Source organism: Phacochoerus africanus, chromosome 1 (assembly GCF_016906955.1).
Source record: "Phacochoerus africanus isolate WHEZ1 chromosome 1, ROS_Pafr_v1, whole genome shotgun sequence".
Taxonomy (NCBI): domain Eukaryota; kingdom Metazoa; phylum Chordata; class Mammalia; order Artiodactyla; family Suidae; genus Phacochoerus; species Phacochoerus africanus.
In genome coordinates, this window is record NC_062544.1 from 252,606,454 (window position 1) to 252,630,046 (window position 23,593).

At 32.6% G+C, this 23,593-nt stretch overlaps 1 pseudogene across 1 annotated transcript; it reads left to right on the forward strand.

The window, feature by feature from the left end:
- The first annotated feature begins 16,217 nt into the window (after positions 1 to 16,217).
- On the forward strand, positions 16,218 to 17,117 carry LOC125113477 (survival motor neuron protein-like; annotated as a pseudogene). The gene has a single exon (XR_007131468.1). The product of XR_007131468.1 is annotated as a survival motor neuron protein-like (transcript).
- Positions 17,118 to 23,593: the final 6,476 nt, after the last annotated feature.

Consider the following 23,593-nt stretch of genomic DNA (forward strand, 5'->3'; position numbering starts at 1 on the left):
CACGGCAACATCAGATGAGCCACATCTGCAACCTATGAAACAGCACGTGGAAATGCTGGATCCTTAACCTACTGAGAAAGCCAGGGATCGATCCCACTTCCTCGGAGATACAGTGTGAGGTTCTTAACCTGCTGAGCCACAACAAGACCTTCAGTTGTCCTGTTTTTAATAGTAATTCTAAAATCTTTTGAGGGCCTTCAATGGCCCAGACTATTTGTGGATATCAACACCTCTAATCTCAGTATTTATTACACTACCTTGGTTCTTTCTGAATACCTTGAATAACTATGATTCCAAACCTTCTGACGAAACCCTTATTTTTTTGCACCTCTCCACCAACCATCCACATAATTGTGACTTTAGAGCTCTAAGTGTGTGAATATATCAATGGTTACACTTCTAAGAACCTGTTGATTTTCTGTTGGGAAACAATTTGCCATGGATTACTCATGGCCCTGAATGGTTCAGGTCTTGTAAGCAAAGGATGTTTCAATAGCAATGAGGCTTGGGAGCAGAGACAGTGTTATCCCTCTAGATAATGTAGAGATATACCAACCAAAGATCTACTAAACCTTGGTACTAAAGTTCAATCATCTCTTCCTTTTCCAAAGACATTTGCTTACATTCTAGGGTAATAGTACTAGATGTGACTCCCATCTCTCCTCCAGAGGAGATGTTCTCTCTATTTTGATGGAAAAAAGGATGGGCAGGTGTGCCAGCAGAATTAGAAAAACTCAGAGTCTCCTAAAATTTGGAATTCCCATCCTGTGATGCACCCTGTCACACATTAGAAAACAGCAGACACTTACAGCATCATCCTACAATAGGGCATGAGATGAGAGGGCACATAAGATGCAGTTTTAGCTGCTGATGTTTTGCAAGAAATAAACTGTGTCCCTGACCCAGAGTCCTGCTTCCTATGCATGTAAAACACACACACACACACACACACACACACACACAGACACATGTGTGTGTATATAGTATAGACATATACTACCATTTCTGATATTTTTCTACTATATTATAATCATATTGATAACTCTACATTATTTGGATTTTTATCTCTTGTTTTTATGCACTGTCCCAAGAGAAGGACCTCAGGTCATGAATGGATAATTATATGTGTCTTCACAGGTCTTAGGAATTCTTACCTCACGTATCACAGAGTACAGGCATCTATAAAGACACAGCATGTAAAAGCTCAGTTCACAATTTCAGGTATGCAAAAAATATTACTTCATTTCTCCTGAGTCAGAATAGTTCTGACTCAAAACCCACTCATGTGCCAAATTTTTGAAATATATTTTCTTAGATATTGATGAAACCACCTTCATCCTCCCAGGGTCATATCAGAATACTGCAGGTTTATTTAATATCATTAAAATTGGACAGAAAACTCTGCTCTCTTGTATACCAAAGTTTATATGACAAATTTATTGTCTCAGCTCTCCAGAGTCTGATGGCTTTCTGATTCCATTCCACATTTGGATCTCATAATTTTGTAAGTCCTACACAACCACTGACTTAAAGTTTCCTGCCTCTTTTCTATCTCAGTGTCATATGCACACACAGAAAAGAGAAAGTGAGGTGAAGGGAAAAAGACTGAGTGATGGAGACCAGGTCTCTTCTCCTGCACCACATACCTGCACTTCAGGGGCCCTGCAGGATCTGGCTTAGCAAGACCTCCTCTCAAACCTGTTTCTCCGCAGTGTCCTGGATCCACCCCAACCAAAGCTTTACATAGAAGTGAGCCAGGTTCCTATAGAGTAAAGGCATTGAATCTCCCAGTTTCAACAGCACATGTAACACTGCCCTGTCATACTCCACCTGAACATCCTGAGCCCTGGAGGGTTTTTCCTACTTGCCCAGTAACCACTTGCCCAGTTCCTAAGTAGACAGCAATACCCTCCAACCACACGTCCTTCTGTGAGGTCTGACATTCCTTCCAAATTTTATCTTCCTTAGAAATTATTCCCTTAGATCTATAATATCATTGTGTGTGTCTTTCTGTCTTTGGTACTATTTTCTTGTCATGGTTTGATAATTTCTACAGACTACAATCTGTATCATCTGAATACAGATTGAGATACAATGTGTTTGAGATGACTCCCCAAAGGCTAAATAACTTAATGACTATCCCCCTATAACTGAGGATACATTCTGCAGGTACACAAATACCTAGAAGAAACGTCTCTTGCTAAGAATCCTGTAATAGACATGTCCTAGAGTGTAGTCTGATCACTTCACTGAGGAGGATGTCAGAAAGCATATTCAGGTAAAAGGGACCTTACAGATAATCGTCCCTCTAGACAACTTGACAGGTATTAGAAATACTCCTGTCTCCAGGAAGCAAGTTGAATATCATCTTACGTATAACAATACCTATGGAAAATTTAAAGTGATCCAAAGGAAAGAAATAGGGGAGGGGAATTTTCAGAACTATTGTCATCTATTTTCATTTGTCAATAGAGAAAAGCATATCAATATTGTCCATTAACCTTAAAACTGGTTCTGTAATAAGAATTGTATTTCATTCAGAATACTTAAATAAAAAAATATTAATGTGACCCAATAAACCTATTTTTAATAAGTTTTCTTGGTATCAGAAGCATATTTTCCCTCAAACTTTGACATTTAAAGATTATCCTACCTGGTAGATAACAATTACTTTGGAATAGCATACATAAGTAATTTGGAGATATACAAAATTAGAAATATTTTTAAATTATTAAAAATTTTAAGGAAATAAAGATTATTTTTCCAGTTTGAATGAAACTGAAATTCCTGCAAATCATTATAAATCTCATTATGTATTAGCAATTATTTAATTTTATTGAAAAGTAGTTTAGATTTATTTTCACCCAGTTGTCAAGTTCTGGATAAGTTTGTATAATTTGATGAGAGGAGTGATTTCATTAAATGTTACACTGAACTAAAATCTTAAGACTAGAATACATCCCCAATTGATTTGGAGTCTATAAATTAAAAATAGGTAATATAAATAGTTTAATTATGCATAATTAAATATAAGATATACTTTAAAATTAATGTATATTATATAACCAGAGACATAATTAAACTAGGAAAGGGATATTGTTTTCTATTTCTTGGTGATGTTCACTTATATATGAGCAGTATTATTTTACAGAACTATTTTGTGTTCACTAAAGTTGAATATCTGGCAGAATTCCCTTGCGTCAAGCTGTTAGCCATTTGTTTGCTCTTGTTATTTGAAATAAGGACACAACAATACTTTTAATATACTGCATACTTCAAACTTATGCTTACTGCGATTATCTAAATTGACTGTGAGATTTAATTACTAGCCTGATAATATTCCAATTGAGTGGCACTTTATGTTTTGACTTCAAAAAATAATTTCAGTGATACAGCATCAGTATAATCTTACAGCCATAATTTATTTATTTGTAAAACATTGATACTATTTAAAACATTTGAATTCAGAAGCATATCAATAATGTTAAATTATATAAATCCAATTTAATACATTTATGTTAAATGTGCTTAATTTTTTTAAAAAATTGGTGCTTTATGTTTGTTCACTTCCATTACCATTTACAGTCCCTCCTCAGTGTTTGAAAGGGGGATGGGTTCCAGGAACTACTGCCTTCATAGCAAAATCTGTGGTGCTCAAGTCTCTTATCTAAAATGGTTTAGCAGTCAGCCCTCTGATTTGACTGCATGGATTCAACGAAGGGAGGGTAGGAAATTCAGTTGTGGGTAATTTGATAGGGAGTTCACTGAATCTGTAATTGCTTTGGGTAGTATAGCCATTTTTACAATATTAATTTTTCCAACCCAGGAGCATGGAATATCTTTCCATTTCTTTGAGTCCTCTTAAATTTTCCTTGGTTAAAGTTTTATAGTTCTTAGCATATAAGTTTTTAACCTCCTTGGTCAGGTGTATTCCAAGGTATTTGATATTTTGGGGTGCAATTTTAAAATGTATTTTTGCATTCATTTCCTAATATTTCATTGTTAGTATACAGAAATGTGACTGATTTCTGAAAGTTAATCTTATATCCTGCTACATTGCTGAATTCGTTGATCAGATCAAGTAGTTTTGGGGTTGAGTCCTTAGGGTTTTCTATATAGAGTATCATGTCATCAGCATACAGTGACAATTTTACCTCATCTCTTCCTATTTGGATACGTTTTATTTCTTTTGTTTGTCTGATTGCTGTGGCTAGGACTTCCAGTACTATGTTGAATAACAGTGCTGAGAGTGGGCATCCTTGTCTGGTTCCAGATTTTAGTGGGAAGGCTTTCAGCTTTTCTCCATTGAATATTTTATTTGCTGTGGGTTGGTCATTAATGGCTTTTATTATATTAAGTTATATTCCCTCTATACCCACTTTGGTAAGAGTTTTGATCATGAATGGATGTTAGACTTTGTCAAATGTTTTTTCTGCATCTATTGAGATGATCATGGATTTTTGACTTTTCTTTTGTTAATGTGGTGTATGACATTGATTGATTTGCATGTGTTGAACCATCCTTGTGAACCTGGAATAAATCCCACCTGGTCGTGGTGTATGATCTTTTTGACATGTTGTTGGATTGTTTGGTTGGCTAAAATTTTGATGAGAATTTTTGCGTCTATATTCATCAAAGATAAGAGCCTATAGTTTTCTTTTTTGGTGGTATCTGTCTGGTTTTGGTATTAGGGTGATGGTAGTGTTATAGAATGTCTATGGGAGTGTTCCTTCTTCTTCAATCTTTTGGAAAAGTTTAAGGAGGATGGGTATACGTTCCTCTTTGTATGTTTTGTAGAATTTGCCTGTGAAGCTATCCGGTCCTGGACTTTTATTGGTAGGGAGTGTTTTTATGACATATTCAATTTCATTTCTAGTTTTGGGTCTATTCAGTTGATCTCTTTCTTCTTGATTCAGTGTTGTCAGGCTGTAAGTCTCTAGAAAGTTGTCCACTTCTTCTAGATTGTCAAATTTGTTGGCATACAATTATTCATAGTATTCTCTTATGGTTTTTTGTATTTCTGCAGTATCCATTGTGATTTCTCCCTTTTAAATTCATATTTTGTTTATTTGGGTTTTTTCTCTCCTCTTCTTGGTGAGTCTAGCCAGAGGTTTGTCAATTTTGTTTACCTTTAAAAAAAAAAAACAGCATTTGGTTTTGTTGATTTTTCTTCTATTGTTTTTTGAACCTCTATTTAATTAATTTCACTCTGATATTTGTGATTTCCTTCCTTCTGTTGACTTTAGGTTTTGCTTGTTATTTCTTTTTCATTTAGGTGGTGAGATAAGTTTCTATTTGTGATTTTTCTTCTTTTTTGAGGAAGGCCTATATTGCTATGAACTTCCCTCTGAGCACTGCTTTTGTGGCATCTGATAGATTTTGAGTGGTTGTGTCTTCATTATCTTTTATATCAAGGTATTTTTTTAATTTCCTTCTTGATTTACTCATTAACCCATTGGATTTTTAGTAGCATGTTGTTTACTCTCCATATAGTTAGTTTTTTTCTCATTTATTTTCCTGTGGTTGATTTCTAGTTTCATGCCATTGTGGTCAGAGAAGATACTTGAAATAACTTCTATACTCTTAAATTTGTTGAGAATAGATTTGTGCCCCAGTATGTGATTGGTCCTTGAGAATGTTCCATGTGCACTTGAGAAGTATATATGTTCTGATTTTTTCAATGTAATGTACTGAAAATGTTGATTAAGTCTAACTTCTACTGTGTCCTTTAGGATCTCTGTTGCCCTACTGATTTTCTGTCTAGAGGATCTGTCCATTGATGTGAGTGGGGTGTTAAAATCTCTTACTATTATTATATTCCCATCAATTTCTACCTTTATGTCTATTAGTATTTGTTGTATGTATCTGGGTGTTCCTGTATTAGTGGTATATATATTGACAACTATAATATTTTCTTCTTGAATGAATTCTTTTGGGTCCTTCTTTGTCTTTCTTCCTGACCTTCATTTTAAAGTCTACTTTGTCTGATATGAGTATTGCAACTCCTGCTTTCCTGTATTGTCCATTGGCATAAAATATCTATTTCCATTCCTTCACTTTCAAACTATATGTGTCCTTTGCCCTAAGGTGAGTATCTTGCAGACAGAAGATTGTAGGTTTTTGCTTTTTTATACAATCTGCCACTCTGCTTTGATTGGAGCATTCAGTCCACTGGCATTTAGACATTTTACCACAGAACTAGAACAAACAATCCAAAAATTTATATGGAACCACAAAAGACCCAGAATTACAAAAGCAATACTGAGGAACAAAAACCAAGCAGGAGGCATAACTCTCTCTCCCAGACTTCAAGAAATACTACAAAGCCACAGTCATCAAAACAGTGTGGTACTGTTACCAAAACAGGCAGATAGACCAATGGAACAGAATACAGGACCCAGAAATAAACCCAGACACCTATGGTCAGTTAATCTTTGACAAGGGAGGCAAGAATATAAAATGGGAAAAAGATAGTCTTTTCAGCAAGTTTTGCTGGGAAAACTGGACAGCTACTTGTAAATCAATGAAACTGGAACACTCCCTCATTCCATGCATGAAAATAAACTCAAAATGGCTTAAAGACTTACATGTAATACAAGACACCATCAAAATTCTAGAAGAGAACATAAGCAAAACATTCCCTAAATCAACCTTACAAGTGTTTTCTCAGGTCAGTCTCTCAAAGCAACCAAAATAAAAACAAAAATAAAGAAATTGGACCTAATCAAGCTGACAAGCTTTTGAACAGCAAAGGAAACCAAAAAGAAAACAAAAAGACAACTTACAGAATGGGAGAAAATATTTTCAAATGATTCGCTTGACAAGGGCTTAATCTCTAAAACATATAAATAGCTTAATACAACTCAACAGCAAAAAAGCTAACAAACCAATAGAAAAATGGGCAAAAGACCTGAATAGACATTTCTCCAAGGAAGATATACAGATGGCCAGAAAATACATGAAAAAAATGCTCAACATCACTGATTATTATAGAAATGAAAATCAAAACTACTACGAGGTATCACCTCATACCTGTCAGAGTGGCCATCATTAATAAGTTCACAAATAACAAATGCTGGAGAGGGTGTGAAGAAAAGGGAACCATCCTGCACTGTTGGTGGGAATATAAACTGGTACAACCACTGTGGAGAACAGTATGGGGGTACTTTAGAAAATTATGCATAGAACTACCATGTGACCCTGCAATCCCACTCCTGAGCATATATCCAGACAAAACTTTCCTAGAAAAAGACACATGCACCTGCATGTTCATTGCAGCACTATTCACAATAGCCAAGACATGGAAACAACCCAATTGTCCATCCACAGATGATTGGATTAGGAAGATGTGGTATATATACACAATGGAATACTACTCAGCCATACAAAAGAATGAAATAATGCCATTTTCAGCAACATGGATGGAACTAGAGACTCTCATACGGCGTGAAGTAAGTCAGAAAGACAAAGACAAATACCATGTGATATCACTTATATCTGGAATCTGATATACGGCACAAATGAGCCTTTCTACAGAAAAGAAAATCATGGACATGGAGAACACACTTGTGGCTGCAAAGTGGAGGGGGGAGTGGGATGTACTCGGAATTTGGGGTTAATAGATGCAAACTACTGCCTTTGGAATGGATAAGCAATGAGATCATGCTGTATAACACTGGGAACTATATCTAGTCACTTATGATGAAGCATGATAGTGTGAGAAAAAAGAATGTATACATGTATATGTGACTGGATCACCTTGTTGTACAGAAGAAATTTGACAGAACACTACAAACCAGCTGCAATGGAAAAATTAAAAATCATTATTAAAAAAAAAGAAAAGGAAGAAAATTTAGTCTGTGGTGGTTGGTTGACTATGTGGATATAAAACTTGAGAGTACAGAGTGCTGACTATATATTTATTAAAGAAAATCTGAGTATCAGTGGACCCTCGTAGTTCAAATCCTTCTTTTTAAGAGTTGACTGCATTTAGTCTTACTATGAAAAAAAATTGGCATAATAATTATTTTATAGAAAAATTTATAGATAAAAATGTATTTTAAAAATTTCTTCTGGAAATATGTTCCTTGAAAATCGTCATGTATCCCTAAATGACCTCTGCCAAATATATTAAGATCTAATCCACAGCATGTTATTTTCCAGGAGCTTTTATGAATATATTTTGCTGGAAAATAGTATAGGAAAGGGCAAGTTGCTATAATTATCTTTAAACTTAAACTGTTGAGAATTTAATTCCTAATTGGTATATATGGAACAAAATGAATTCTGGTAAGTAAATTATAATTTATAGAATATCACTTTCAACTAAAAATAATGCTGGGAATCTAATGCTAGTGAATGAAGATCAATTAGTATATTAATAAATTCTTTAGATTTAGCCTTAGAATGTGAAAATGAGTTGTTCATTTTTGAAATTTTTATTATGATAGTGATATAATTAATGAATATTAATGTTTTAACTGCACAATTCATTTTATATGTATTTAACTCTGAAACTTTTGTTGTAGTTAATATAGCCATAGAAATTAAGGTATATTTTATATATTCAATAATGAAGTAAGAAATCTTTTAAATATTATTTTTCAGAAATAAAACTAATTTGTAAAAACTATTGAGTTTAATAATTTCTATTTTGCCTGATTCACTTAACATTCAATTAACTAATATTTATTATCTTGAATCTATTATTTCAATTTATTGAATTGTTTTAAACTGCTTTATTGAAGTATAATTTATATAAAAGCAATTATATCAGTTAAAAATATGCCTCAGTGTATTTTAATAAGTCTACACACATGTAACCACCACGATTATCAATGATATCAAGATAAAATATTTAACCATCCCAAAATATTCTCATGTACCCCTTTTCAGGCAACTCTCATTCTCTCTCTCCTGAGCCAGGTAGAAACTGACCTTTTTTTTTTTCCCCTAGAGATTAGTTTTCCTCCTCTGGAATTTCTTTTAAATTGAATTTCACAGCAAGTTCTCTTTTGCTCAGCAAGATATACTTGAGATGAATTCATGGCATTACATGTATTGCTACTTTGTTTCTTTTCACTGTTGAGTACTTACCTCCCTACTCCACCTCCCATTTTTTAACCATTTTACTTGTTAATGGACTTTTCTTGGTTCTATTTTTGGACTATTGTGAATAATGCTGCTATAAGCTTTTCTGTATAAAATTTTTGTAAATATATGTTTTCATTCATCTGGTAAATAACTAAGAGAGGAATTTCTGGGTTGCATGGTAAGTATATCTCTAACTTAGAGTATAAATATACTTATATTATACTAAATGCTAAATATACAATATTCTGCTAAGCACTAAAGTTAGGCAGTCTGAGGTAGCCCGAGGTAGCTTACAAGAAATACCAGGGACAAATGTAGGCCGCCAAATAATATTTCTTTACAGAGAGAAGAAATCGATTCCAACAACAACCAAAAAAGCTCAAAATATGGCTTTTATGGGAAAAGACTGGTTCCGGCGGCATGTGGCATGAATCATATCAGATCCCAGATATTTGGATATATGTTGTTTGAATAAATGTTAAGTACCCAGTTGAATTAATTTATGGGTCCACAGAAGATGTGTGATAATCTGATCTAGTATTGCTTCAGAAAAGATAATTATTCATGAGAATATAGCAGCCTGAGCTTCAATACTGATAATGCATAGCAATATAAAAAAAGAAAACAATGTAGAACAACATAACACAAAACAAAAACAGTTTACTAAATTCAACTGTTCCCCAGGTCTGGCATCTCTAGAGGATATGCCCATGATGGGTTTAGTATATCTCTAGGAAGTTTTCATAAGTCAAGTTGGTCCTATGCAAGAAAGAATTTTAAGAAGGAGTTATTGGAATTCTTAAATAACGAACAAAATAAAAGAGATACAATCTTCCTTATACCTGGAATTTATGGGCATTTTACAATTTGTTAAAATAGAATAACATAATACCAGCATAAGAAAAATAATCAAGAAAAGATGACATTTATGAGAAATGGAAAGCCTAATATTTGGGATTGATTGTATCTGGGCTTGAGTCACTACCACTTTATCATGAGAAAACTACTTAACCTAGAGTGTTGCTTTTAATACATAAACTGTAACACAGCAAAATGAATTAGAGATGATCTTAAGACAAAAGAGTCTAATCCAACCTTTAAACATAGAAACATTTTTAAAGGAAGAAATTTTTCCTTTTCAAAGGAGTAAAGTAGAAAAACAGAAAAAAAAATATTGACTCATGGGGGACACTTTGGCAGTGTCCAGCCAGTGTCTGACATATCCACAAAGAGTAATGTATTCATTTAAACTATACACATTAATCATATAAATTTGATGTTCTACCATCTACCCTACACACATAAAATTTGTATGTGACTTCTGGACAACCCATTAATACACCGAAGTTGCATTGTCTTGGTGTTACTTGCTTCCCCAGAAAGTGTGCTCCTGAGGGAATGCTTTTCAAATAAAAACCAACCAAGCCAGGGTCCATGCCTCCACCTACTTTCCTTGTTGTGCTCTCATAGTCTGGGTCACTACACTTTAACTGCCCTCATCGTTTCAGGGCTTGATACAAGACAACCAGGGATAGTCCCTAGTCCCAGAGCCTACTGAAATTATTCACACTAGCTAATCCTAAATCTGTGTATTCTGCTTCACTTTTTCATTCCTGTGGAAACCACAGTAAACACTCTTCTCCACAGTCCTCTCCCTCTCTGCCTGCCACCACCTCTGTATTTTCCTAAGTAGCCCTACTTACAGTGGTGCACCCTCTTCTTACAGAAGCACTGAGTAATAAACTGTTTTTTCACTGGCAATTGTCTTCTGACTTAGTAGCTTCATTATTCCTCAAATGTTCTAGTACTACACTAGCTCTTTAAAAAATGATGTACTTTTATTTTTTACTATTGCTCTATATCAAAGTTTATAAAAAACATAAAACTGACTCTCAGAATACAATTTTTTTGTTCAATTTTGTTTTTAATTCAACCTGTTATTTATTTATATAATAGAGGAAGAGGTAACTAGACCTCCAGTTTTCTAATGGTGTTTTTTTTTCTCATAATATATTAATTTATTAGATCTTAATCTTTAAAGTCTACATGAACTAAGCTATATATAATTCTGCCCACAGGAGACTGAATTATCTTGATAGTCAAGAGTTCATTTTGGTTGAGGGTAATTTGGAAAGAGGCGAATTAACCATACTGACACCTTGAGGTAACTGTCCGTCAGTTAGCTGTATTTTTCTCACTTTGCTGCAAGAACTTCATCTATTCAAACTGTTTCAGAAATGGCTGAGACAAAATTGGCATTATCATGGCCCAGAAAAAGCATTTAATATTACGATTATCACTATTAATATTACTATTATCTATATGAAATTGTCATTAATCATCATATTGGTTTAATTTTATTTATTTTTACATTTTATTGATTGATTGATTGATTGGCCATAACTGTAGCATATGGAAGTTCCCAAACCAGGGATTGAATCTAAGCCTCAGCTTCAGCCTGTGTCATAGCTGCGGCAACACTGGATCCTTACCCACTGTGCGAGGCGAGGAATCAAACCCAAACCTCCTCAGTAACCTGAGGCACTGAAGTAAGATCCTTATCCTACTGTATCACAGTGGGAACCTCCATCATATCAGTTTTTATCTTTCTTTAATTCTAATTGACATATGTGATTATTTACCAATAAATTTCCATACAATCAGATTGTTTATTCTGTTCTACACTACAATTATCCCTAAATTCTTTAGATTGTTTTGCGAACATATCTTGTAATATACTTCCTAAATATGAATGGACTGCATATTAAATTGTTTGCAAATATTACAGCAAACTATGTAACTGCAAGTCATAAGCAATAAAAGACAGTATTAGTATTATGAGTTTAAACGTCAAAAAGTACCATGGAATCTGATCCTAAGTTGTAGAAAGTATAACATCTGAAATTATTTAACATGTTTTTCATTGAAAGTTAACCTCTGAAAATCTAAATAAGACAAGTGAAGAAGAGTGTTTCAAGTATAAAGATCTGCCAATATCCACTGGGAATTCTACCCAACATACAAAAGAAGAACTTATACCAGTCCTTCTCAAAATCTTCCAAAAGATTGAAGAGGAAAGAATAATCCCAAAGTAATTCTATGAAGCCACCAATCACCCTGAAACCTAAACCAAAGACATAACCCCCCAGGAAAGAATATTGCAGGCCAATATCTTTGACAAATATATATGAAAAACATTCAACAAAATCTTTGTAAACTGAAGCCAACAGTGTATAAAAAGGATCAATCACCATGATCAAGTTGGATTCATCCCAGGGTCACAAGAATGGCTCAACATATGCAATTCAATTGATGTGATACCCCACATCAGCAAAAGAAAAAAAAATTAAATGGTCATCTCAACAGATACAGAAAAAAGCATGTAATAAAATTCAAAATCCATTCATGGTAAAATTTCTGACCACAGTGAATATAGAGGGAATCATATCTTAGTATAATAAAGCTATTTATGACAAAGCCACATCCAATGTAATACTCAATAGTGAAAAGCTGAAAACATTCCCACTAAAATCTGGAATACGACAAGGATGTCCACTCTAAAGTACCTCTATTTAACATAGTATTGGAAAGCCTACCCACAGTAATCAGACAAGAAAAAGAAATAGAATTTATTCAAATTGGAAGAGAAGATGTAAAACTCTCCTTATATGCAGATGATATGATACTCTATTAAAGAACTCTATAGAATGCACAGAAAACCTATCAGAACTGATAAACAGAAGTGGCAGTGACACACGATACAAAATTAACGTGCAGAAATATATGGATTTCTTTAACAATGAAGTATAAGAAAGGGAAATTAAAAAAAAACCCTTTTACAATTACATAAAAAAAAAAACTTAGGAATAAACATGACCAAGGAGGTAAAAGACTTATATGCTAAGAACTATGAAACAGTGATAAAAGATACTGAAGATGATTCAAATAAATGGAAAGATAGCCCATGCACTTGTATTGCAAGAATTAATATAGTTAAGATGGCCACAATACTCAAAAGTAATCTACATATTTAATGTGATCTCTATCAAATTACCTATGACATTTTTCACAGAACAAAAACAAATCATCCTAAAATTTAAATGGAACCACAAAAGACCAAGAATTACTGAAGTAATGCTAAGGAAAAAGAGTAAGCTGGAGGTATAATCCCCTCAGACTTCAAACAATACCGCAAAACTACAGTAATCAACATAGTGTTGCACTGACACAAAAACAGATATATGGATCAATGGAACAGAACACAGAGGCCAGAAATAAACCTATACACTTACAGTCAATTGACTTTTGACAAAAGATGCAGGAATATACAATGGAAAAAAGACAGTCTTTTCAGCAGTGGTATTGAGAAAGTTGGACAGCCACATGTAAATCAATGAATTCAGAACAATCCTTCACACCATCTACAAAAATAAATTCAAAATGGCTTACAGACTTAAACACAAAACATGTCACCATGAAACTCTTAGACGAGAATATAGGCAAAACGTTTTCTAACATAAATCAAACCAATGTTTTATTAGGTTAGTATCCCAAGGCAATAGACATAAAAGCCAAAATAAACAAGTGGGACCTAATCAAATCTATAAGCTTTTGTACAGCAAAGGAAACCATACGCAAAACAAAAAGACAACTTATGAACATGGAGAAAATATCTTCAAATGATGTGACTTACAAGGTTTTAACTTCCAAATTAAACAAACAGCTCATACACCTCAGTCACACACACACACGTACACACACACACACACACACAAAAACCAAAGCATAAAATGAGCAGATGATCTAAATAGATATTTCTCCAAAGAAGACATACAGGTTTTTCAAAAAGAAGAAAAAAAAACATGAAAAGATGCTCAAAATAACTAATTAATTAAAGAAATTTGAATCAAAACTACAATGAGGTATCACCTAACACCAGTTGGAATGGCCATCATCAAAAATTCTACAAACAATAAATGTGGGAAGGGGTATGGAGAAGAGGGAACCTTCTTACACTGCTGGTGGGAATGTAAATTGTTCCAACTACTATGGAAAACAGTGTGGAAGTTTCTTAAAAACTAAAAAAGTGAGTTGCCATTTGATTCATCAATTCCACTCTGGATATATCTGGAGAAAACCCTGACTGGAAAATACACATGCACCCTAATATTCATTGCAGCACAATTTACAATAACCAAGACATTCCATATACAATGTAATATTACTCAGCCATAGAAAAGAATGAAATAATGCCATTTGCTACAACATGAATGGACCAAGAAATTATCATACTAAGTGAAACAAGTGAGACAAAGGCAAATATCATATTATGTCAATTAAATGTGGAATCTACAAAGATGATACAAATGAACTTATTTACAAAGCAGAAACAGACTCACAGACATAGAAAACAAACTTAAAGTTAACAAAGCAGAAAGGAATGGAGATACATGTTGGGAGTTTAGGATTAGCAGATATAAACTACTATATATAAAACAGAGAAACAAGATCCTACTGCTCAGGGAACTATATCTTGTCATAAACTGTCATGTAAAATATGAATAGACTGCATATTAAATTGTTTGCAAATATTACAGCAAACTATGTAACTGCAAGTCATAAGCAATAAAAGACAGTATTAGTATTATGAGTTTAAACGTCAAAAAGTACCATGGAATCTGATCCTAAGTTGTAGAAAGTATAACATCTGAAATTATTTAACATGTTTTTCATTGAAAGTTAACCTCTGAAAATCTAAATAAGACAAGTGAAGAAGAGTGTTTCAAGTATAAAGATCTGCCAATATCCACTGGGAATTCTACCCAACATACAAAAGAAGAACTTATACCAGTCCTTCTCAAAATCTTCCAAAAGATTGAAGAGGAAAGAATAATCCCAAAGTAATTCTATGAAGCCACCAATCACCCTGAAACCTAAACCAAAGACATAACCCCCCAGGAAAGAATATTGCAGGCCAATATCTTTGACAAATATATATGAAAAACATTCAACAAAATCTTTGTAAACTGAAGCCAAGTCATGTAAAATAATCCAAAAAAGAATATACTGGAGCATCTTACAGATATGATAATTATTTCATTTTAATAATAAATAGTGAAGGGTTGGTTACATTTAAAACATTGCACAGACACTAAATGAAAAATTACATGTTTGGGGTCTTTGTCCATAACATTTTTAATGGTAACATATACATAACTTGTATAAAAACCTTAAATATGTTCATCCTATTCTGGTTAATATTTTGAAAGAGCATGATCCTCTTATGTTGTAATAACATTATTTCATTATTTTTGTTGAGTTTATTATTTTATCTTTTTCATTGTTTCCTACTACTGTATCCTTTCAAACAGCTTTGATAGGTACATATTTTTTCCTCATATGCTTATGGTTCCCCTTCAATTACAATGTATATGAATTGTGAAGCATAATAACCTTATCAAAAATATGTAGAATTTGACATACATTTACAAATCCATTTAACTACCACAAAGATAATGGAACAAACATTTTCTTACATGGGAAGAAGGTAAATCTCATATAAATCTCATCAGAAGAATTTTAATTCCATTAGAAAGACAGTCTTAAATACCATTTGGTAATTTTTTTTTGTCTTTTTTCTTTTCTAGGGCTGCACTCATGGCATATGGAGGTTCCTAAGCTAGGGGTCCAATCAGAGCTGTAGCCACCGGCCCATGCCAGAGCCACAGAAGCACCAGATCTGAGCCGCATCTGCGAGCTACACCACAGCTCCTGGCAATGCCGGATCCTTAACCCACTGAGTGAAGCCAGGGATTGAACCCGCAACCTCATTGTTTCTAGTCAGATTCATTAACCACTGAGCCACAACAGGAACCACTGAGCCCCGACAGGAACTCCCTAATTAAAAAAACATATATGTACAAACACATAGGAAGGAAAAACACAAAATCTGCCCAGATAGACTAAATTTTACAATATAAAAAGGGTCATCTTCAAATACTGTGAACCACACATTAAAATTGTAAATCCATACAAAGCAGGAAATTAATACCTTTGTATGACTATAATAAAAGACACTCACCTATCCAATAGAGAAACAACAAAGCTTGAGCAGTAGGTGCAACATGGCCATGGGCGGCGGTGGCCGCGGCAGCGGTGACGGTGGCCGCGGTATTCCTGAGGCAGAGGACTCGGTGGGGTTCCGGAGGGGCACAGGCCAGAGTGATGATTCGGACATTTGGGATGATACAGCATTGATAAAAGCTTATGATAAAGCTGTGGCTTCATTTAAGCACGCTCTAAAGAATGGTGACATTTCCGAAGCTTCAGATAAACCAAAAGCCACACCTAAAAGAAAACCTCCTAAGAAGAATAAAAACCAAAAAAAGAATAACACAGCTTCCTTGAAGCAGTGGAAGGTTGGTGACAGATGTTCTGCCATTTGGTCGGAAGATGGCTGCATTTACCCAGCTACCATTGATTCTGTTTAAGAGAGAAACCTGTATTGTGGTTTACACTGGATATGGACATAGAGAAGAGCAAAATCTGTATGATTTACTTTCCCCCACTTCTGAAGTAGCTAATAATATAGAAGAGAATGCTCAGGAGAACGAAAATGAAAGTCAAATTTCCACGGATGAAAGTGAGAGCTCCTCCAGGTCTCCTGGAAATAAGCCAAATAACATCAAGTCAAAAGCTGCTCCATGGAACACTTTTCTCCCTCCACCACCCCCTATGCCAGGAGCAGGTCTTGGACCAAGAAAGCCAGGTCTAAAATTCAATGGCCCACCACCACCTCCACCACCATCGCCGCTGCGCCACACTTCCTGTCATGCTGGCTGCCTCCATTTCCTTCTGGACCACCAATAATTCCCCCACCACCTCCTATATGTCCAGATTCTCTGGATGATGCTGATGCTTTGGGAAGTATGTTAATCTCCTGGTACATGAATGGCTATCATACTGGTTACTCTATGGGGTTCACACAAAATCAAAAAGAAGGAAGGTGCTCACATTTCAATTAAGGAGTAAATAATATAGTGTTATATAATAGGTGCAGTTCTTTCCCAAGGAGAATGGTATTTTTATGTGCCCTGGTCGATGTGAACAAAAGTTTCACCATTTTCTCCATGAACACTTGGATGGGTGCATGTCATCTTCATTTGCCCTCGTTGCATGTGACTCTTGCTTAAATAATCAGTTAAATGTTTTGAGGGAATAATCAGTTTGAATAACTGAACAATGGAAATATGAGTAATTAAAAGAAACTCAAGGTCACATACAGTACAGAAAGTGAATCTGTCAAAATTGAGGCTTAGCACATTTGTATATTGTAACTTTCTTAGTATGTTAAGCTTTTATTAATGCCTTTAAAATAAATGATAATAAAAAAAGAAACAAAGCTTTTATTTACAAAATTTGAAACTGGTATATTCCTTGATGTAATGATTTTATTGGTACAAAATTAAGCAAACAGATCTCAAAAAATGAAACTGCAAAATAGATATGTAGTAAAATTTAGTTGTACATATTAGGTCTCCATGAAGAGTCTCATAGCTCATTAAAAGAATATTTCATAATTTACTTTATTGAAAGGCCAGTGTTTGAGATATTGGTGTTGAAACATCTTTAAAGGATGTTAACTATGTAGTAGCCAAAGCACCTTTACAATTCTCCTGTGTAGTAGTAGTTTAATATGCGAACTTGTATGTATCTGTGTTGGTTGATGTTATATTGCAGCATGTAAAGCATGAACATATAATTAGTTCATTAAATATAACTAATAATATTTTAATGAGTGAATAATCCATCATATATGATTGGTTTCATCAAAGGTAATATAAACACCATTATAAATAATGGTAGAAATAAAACATTTATTCATTTCTCATTTTCTCCTCATAGGAGTGATCCCTATAAATCCAAGAATTACTTTGTCATAGAATATAAACTTTTTAATGTGACTTATCTGTATAGCCAAACTGCTTTTTTGAAATGCCATGCCAATATAAATGTCCAAATATAAAAGTTAATATCTGTTTTGTTATTCCACACAGAACATCCAACATTGATGTATATGAAAATTAACATACACACTTCTTTGATCATTGAACAAATGAGAATTTTATTCTAAGAATTATCCTGTGTTCATTTCTTTTTTGATTGTACAATTTTATTATTGATTTATCATTCGATTTTAAGATTGTCTAAACTTATATAATTGCTGAAAATTAGAGAATATTTTTAATGTTATTTTCAAATATATAATTTAGAAAAGATAAAATTTAAAAATAAATAAGAACAAAGAAAGTGGCTTTTTAAAAGTAAGTATGAATTAAATTTTTAGGTTTATTTATGCCAGCAATAACTCAGAAGTTATTATAGAAAAATTTTCCCTTCACAAGAGCAAAAACATTAAAAATAAGTATATATGCTAATAAATGAGCAGAATGAGTAGACTCATTATGGAAATAAGAAGTAATGACAATTATTTTTTAATATTTTGAGAAAAATTAAACTTAAAAAACAGTAAAAGATCACCTTAATATTCAATGTCTAGATAGAACAATTTTATTTGTACCTCACTAAACAAATTAATTTCTTTTGAAGATCTCTGTTGCTAAACTGAAAGCTATTAAATACACAAAATAACACAAAGGAATAAATTAACTTTAATCAGAACTTTGGTGATTATTGGTGAGTACTATTCCCACTATGACAACCAAATAATATCACACAAAAAGTAGAATTGAACAATATCCTTAACATAAGCAATAAGCAACAATTGGGAAATGAATTAAAAGACTTTATAGATAAAACATAGTGTAGTAAAGATTCATTTTACTCACCAGAGGAAACAAAGACTAGAAAATGGGTAATAGTTAGTGAAAGAAGGTTATAGGGAATCATTCTTTAAAAGAATTATTTTATTATGCACCATTTTCCAGATTGATTTTTTGTCCAAATGGGGACGCACATTTACTTTGCACTTAAACTCAAGAATAATATTTAGCACAGGAAATCTACCTTTAGGGCAAAGCAAAGGCTCAACAGCAAGAATACTTTGTAATGCATGGAAATGGTACACGTGGAAAATGGACTGGAAATTCATTAAAAAATGCCATCTGCCCATTCCTTTTAATTGCTGTATATATGCAAAGCAGAACACTTTGTCTCCATGCTAATATGGTGCACAATTCAAATTTGTTCCGTGTGATAATCTCTGATAACTGCTATGTTTAGTAAATTGGAATATATACCTTTCAAAAGCTGAACTGTTGAAACACGACTACTTTAGTTTAATATTTTGTTTTTAAAAAAAATTATATTAGTCTTAAAAGGAGAAAGTAAAATAAATTTCTGTCCATCAACAGAAGTAAAAGGCTTTTTGATAAAGAAACAAGTTTTATCTTAATTTTATGATTATTATCAAGCAAGTAGCACTTATCATGTCTTACCACAAAGTACTTTACCATGCATCTTTCAAAAAGGAGAGACATTTTCTAATATAAATGAAATACAAATATCTTATAAATTTGACAAACATACTGTTATGTCATATACAGTTTACACTGTTTTCCTCAATTGCCCCTTAAATATATTTTTAACCATTAATTTCACTAATAATTTTTGATTCTTAGAATATTTGTTTAGTAGAAATGGTTTAGACTTTACTGGAATTACATGTGTCAGATTAAAGACTAGTAGGCAGCAGTTACAGACAGACAGACATATTTCTGCTTATTTTAAGGAGTTTTCCAGCATTGCAAGACCTGCCTAGTGAAATAACAAATCATAGATATTGAAGGTATCCAAGCAAAATTTGCTGGCCACATGCAAGGGATAAAGTAGGGAATATTAATACACTGATTGAGATATTGAACAAGATTACCTTCACTTCTACTCTAATAAGAGTCAAAGATTTCATAGAAAATGTCTCTGCTGATAACACTTAAATGATTTCCACGATTAATATATTTTTAAAATATGTAAGGTACGTATAGTGTGAAATTTTTATTTAACAAGTAAATATCACATGGAATAAATATCATGCTATCATTTTACTTATACTTTACTACTTTAGATGCTCTTCTTCATGAAATCTTTTCTTATGCTAGTTCTATAAAATTACATTAAGAAAACACTTGAATACCTCATAATTTTTCCCTAAATAAAAACACACACAACTCTGTATCAAGAGGAATCACTGAATCACTTCAATGTACAGTTCAGAATATCTATCCAAAATGAGCATTATTTAAATTGTTCTGTATATACCTACATTATGAGTACTCCTAAATTTCTTCTTATATAAGCACTTATACTTTTTTAAATTATTTAAGATTTGCTATTTAAGTTCATGGAGTAAGATTATAAATGACTAAATTTAACTGTTAAGAGGAGTAAAAAAAATATATGAAATAAGACTTCTACTTCACACCAAAATGGAACAACATGGAAATATTTATCCTCTGGCTTGAAATCACCAGAATATAGTTTTATTCAAGTGAGTAGACCAAATCAGTGCATAATAATGAAGTAACAAAGTATCAGGGAAAAAATAGAGCTGCATAGATGCAGAACTCTGGAGGTTGGCAAAGAAATCACCTTCACATATCCATCTGAGTACTAACTGATAAATGTGTGGATAAACTACCAAGTAAATATTCACAGGAATAATTACAGATAAAGAGTTGACACTCACAAAGTGTAGGGTAGTTTCTACAACCCATAATGAAAAGATAAGTCACTCAGATGAACCTATTCAAAACTGACAAAGATACTAGAATTTTCAGAGAAAGATATTGCAAGTAACCCCAACTTTATTCCATGTGTTTAAACATTAAGGAGAGCCATAAAATACATAAAAGACAAAAAATAAATTTCATGAGATGCAAAATACAGTTTATTATCTTTATAATTTAATCCTTATAAGATAAGGAATACTCTGGATGGGATAATAAACTTATTAGAATGAATTATTGAAAACAAACTAATAAACTTGAAGGCATAAAAATAGTTTTACAATTGCAACACAGAGACATAAGAGACTCAAAATCTATGAACAAAACACCAACTAGCTGGACTATTAAAGTGGTCTGATATATGTATAATTGGAATCTTTGAGGGAAAAGGGAGGTGAAAGTTAAAAAAAGTTTTAGAAAAAAATTTGGTCATTTCCCCCAAAATCTTAATGAACTTAAATTATAATAATCAAGAAGAAAACTAAAAGTAGCATTTAATCAAATTGCTTAAAACTAGTAAAAGAGACAGAAAGTAGATGTTATGCATCAAGGAATAAATATAGGAATGACCGATTAATCATTGGAACAACAAATGTAAGCAAGAGAAAAGCAGACTGAAAAAAATATTTATATGTAATGCAACTTACACCATAACACTAAAGTCCTTTAGCTGAAGAAAAGTTATCTGGATCAATAAAAGTATAGCATCGGCAATAGAAATTACACAGATAATAAATCTATGGATTATAAAAATTTAAATCTCATTAAATATAATTGACAGTTTAAGTGCACATGATTGTAATGTTCTATGAGCCTATAATAAACATTAAATGGATGATAGTAATAGCTAAAAAGTCAAGAGATAGATATTATAGTATGCTATTGCAAATACATTATTGTTTTTATGTATCACATGGAGTGAGCTAGTATAATGTAAATGTAGACTAAGTTAATGCTGTATAGTGTATACTAGAAACCATAACACAATGATTAAAATAAAAATGCAAATAGCTAATGAGTAAATAAGTTGTTATGAGTTTAATTAATGCTAAACTAGGTAGAAAATAGAAATAAAACAAGAGACCTGATAGAAAACAAAGAATGATACAATAAAGTCTAATCATCTGAATAATCACAATTAATGTGATAGTCTAAACCCCCAATTAAATGGCAGAGAATGCCAGATTTGATTCTTTAGAAAGCAAGAAATAACTATCTCCTACCCAATGGAAGATAAAAATAAATTAAAAATGAAAGGATGGGAAAAATATACTGATTAGAAGAAACAGAATTACTATATTAACAATGGAAAGAGTAGGTTTCTGAGACAAGAGTATTACCAGGGATAATGAAAGTCATTTCATAATGACAAAGGGATCAATTCATTTAGTAGAAAAAATACTAAATACTTATTCACCAAATAACAGCATCAAAATACATAAAGCAAAACTGTAAAATGTCAAGGAGAAATAGACAAATCTACAATATAGCTGGCTATTTCAGTAGTCCTCTCTTAATTAACTAAAGAAATGGAATATAAATCAGTAAGGTTATAAAAGTATAGAAATTTGAACAACACTCTCAGTTTGATATCAATTGACTTTGAGAACACTACACTAAACAATACCATAATACATTACTTTCACATATACTTTTAAATAATACATATACTTTTAATACAACATTTTTTACTGAAAAGAAGTTGCATTAAATTAAAAGTATTCAACTCATAAAGAATGTTATTTGCCTACAGTAATATTAAATTAGACATCAATAATAGACATACTATATCTCAAAAACTATATAATAAAAACTATATAATATATATTTAAAGACTATATAATAAAATTCAAAATTACTCATGAGTCAAAGAAGAAAATTAAAAAAATGAAATTAAAGCTACCACAATTTAGGAGATACACTTATAACAATATATGGCAAATATGTATAACATGAAATAACTATGAAAATAATAAAAATTTCTAATCAATGAATTTTAATTTAAGAATTTAATTAAGAAGAGCAAAATCAATGTAAAAAAAGTAGGATAAAGGATATTACACCATACTGGAAGCCCTTACTAATGCAATAAGGCAACAGTGAGAAATAAAAGGTAAACAGTTTGTAAAGGAAGACACACAACATCTCTTTTCTGCAGATGACATTACCATCTATGTACAAAATTTGAAAGAATCGACAAAAAAATCTCCTGAAGCTAGTAAGTGAATACAGCAATGTTGCAGAATAGAAAATTATACTTATGTCAATTGCACTCTTATATACAAGCAATGAACCAGTTGAATTTGAAATTAAAACCAATGTTATTTACATGAGCATGCTCCCAAATAAAAAAGTTAGGTATATACCTAATGAACTATGGAAAAGAACCTATATGAGGAATACTATATAACTCTGATGAATGAAACAGAATTATAGAGATCCCATGTTCATTGATAGCAAGACTCAGTATTGTAAAAATGTTAATTCTTCCTGAGTTGATCTCTACATTCAATGCAATCACGATCAAAATCCCAGCAAAATATCTAAAATTTATAAGAAGAGGCAGAAGACCATGATGGACAACAAAATAGTGAAGAAAAACAAGACATCAAAACTTCCTATAAAGCTACAGTAATCAAGACAGTGTAGTATTAACAAATTGAAAAATGGAAAATAGAGATTCTATTAAAAGACCCCAGAAATACAGACATCTTATCTTTGAGAAAGACGCAAAAGCAACACAATGGGACAAATAT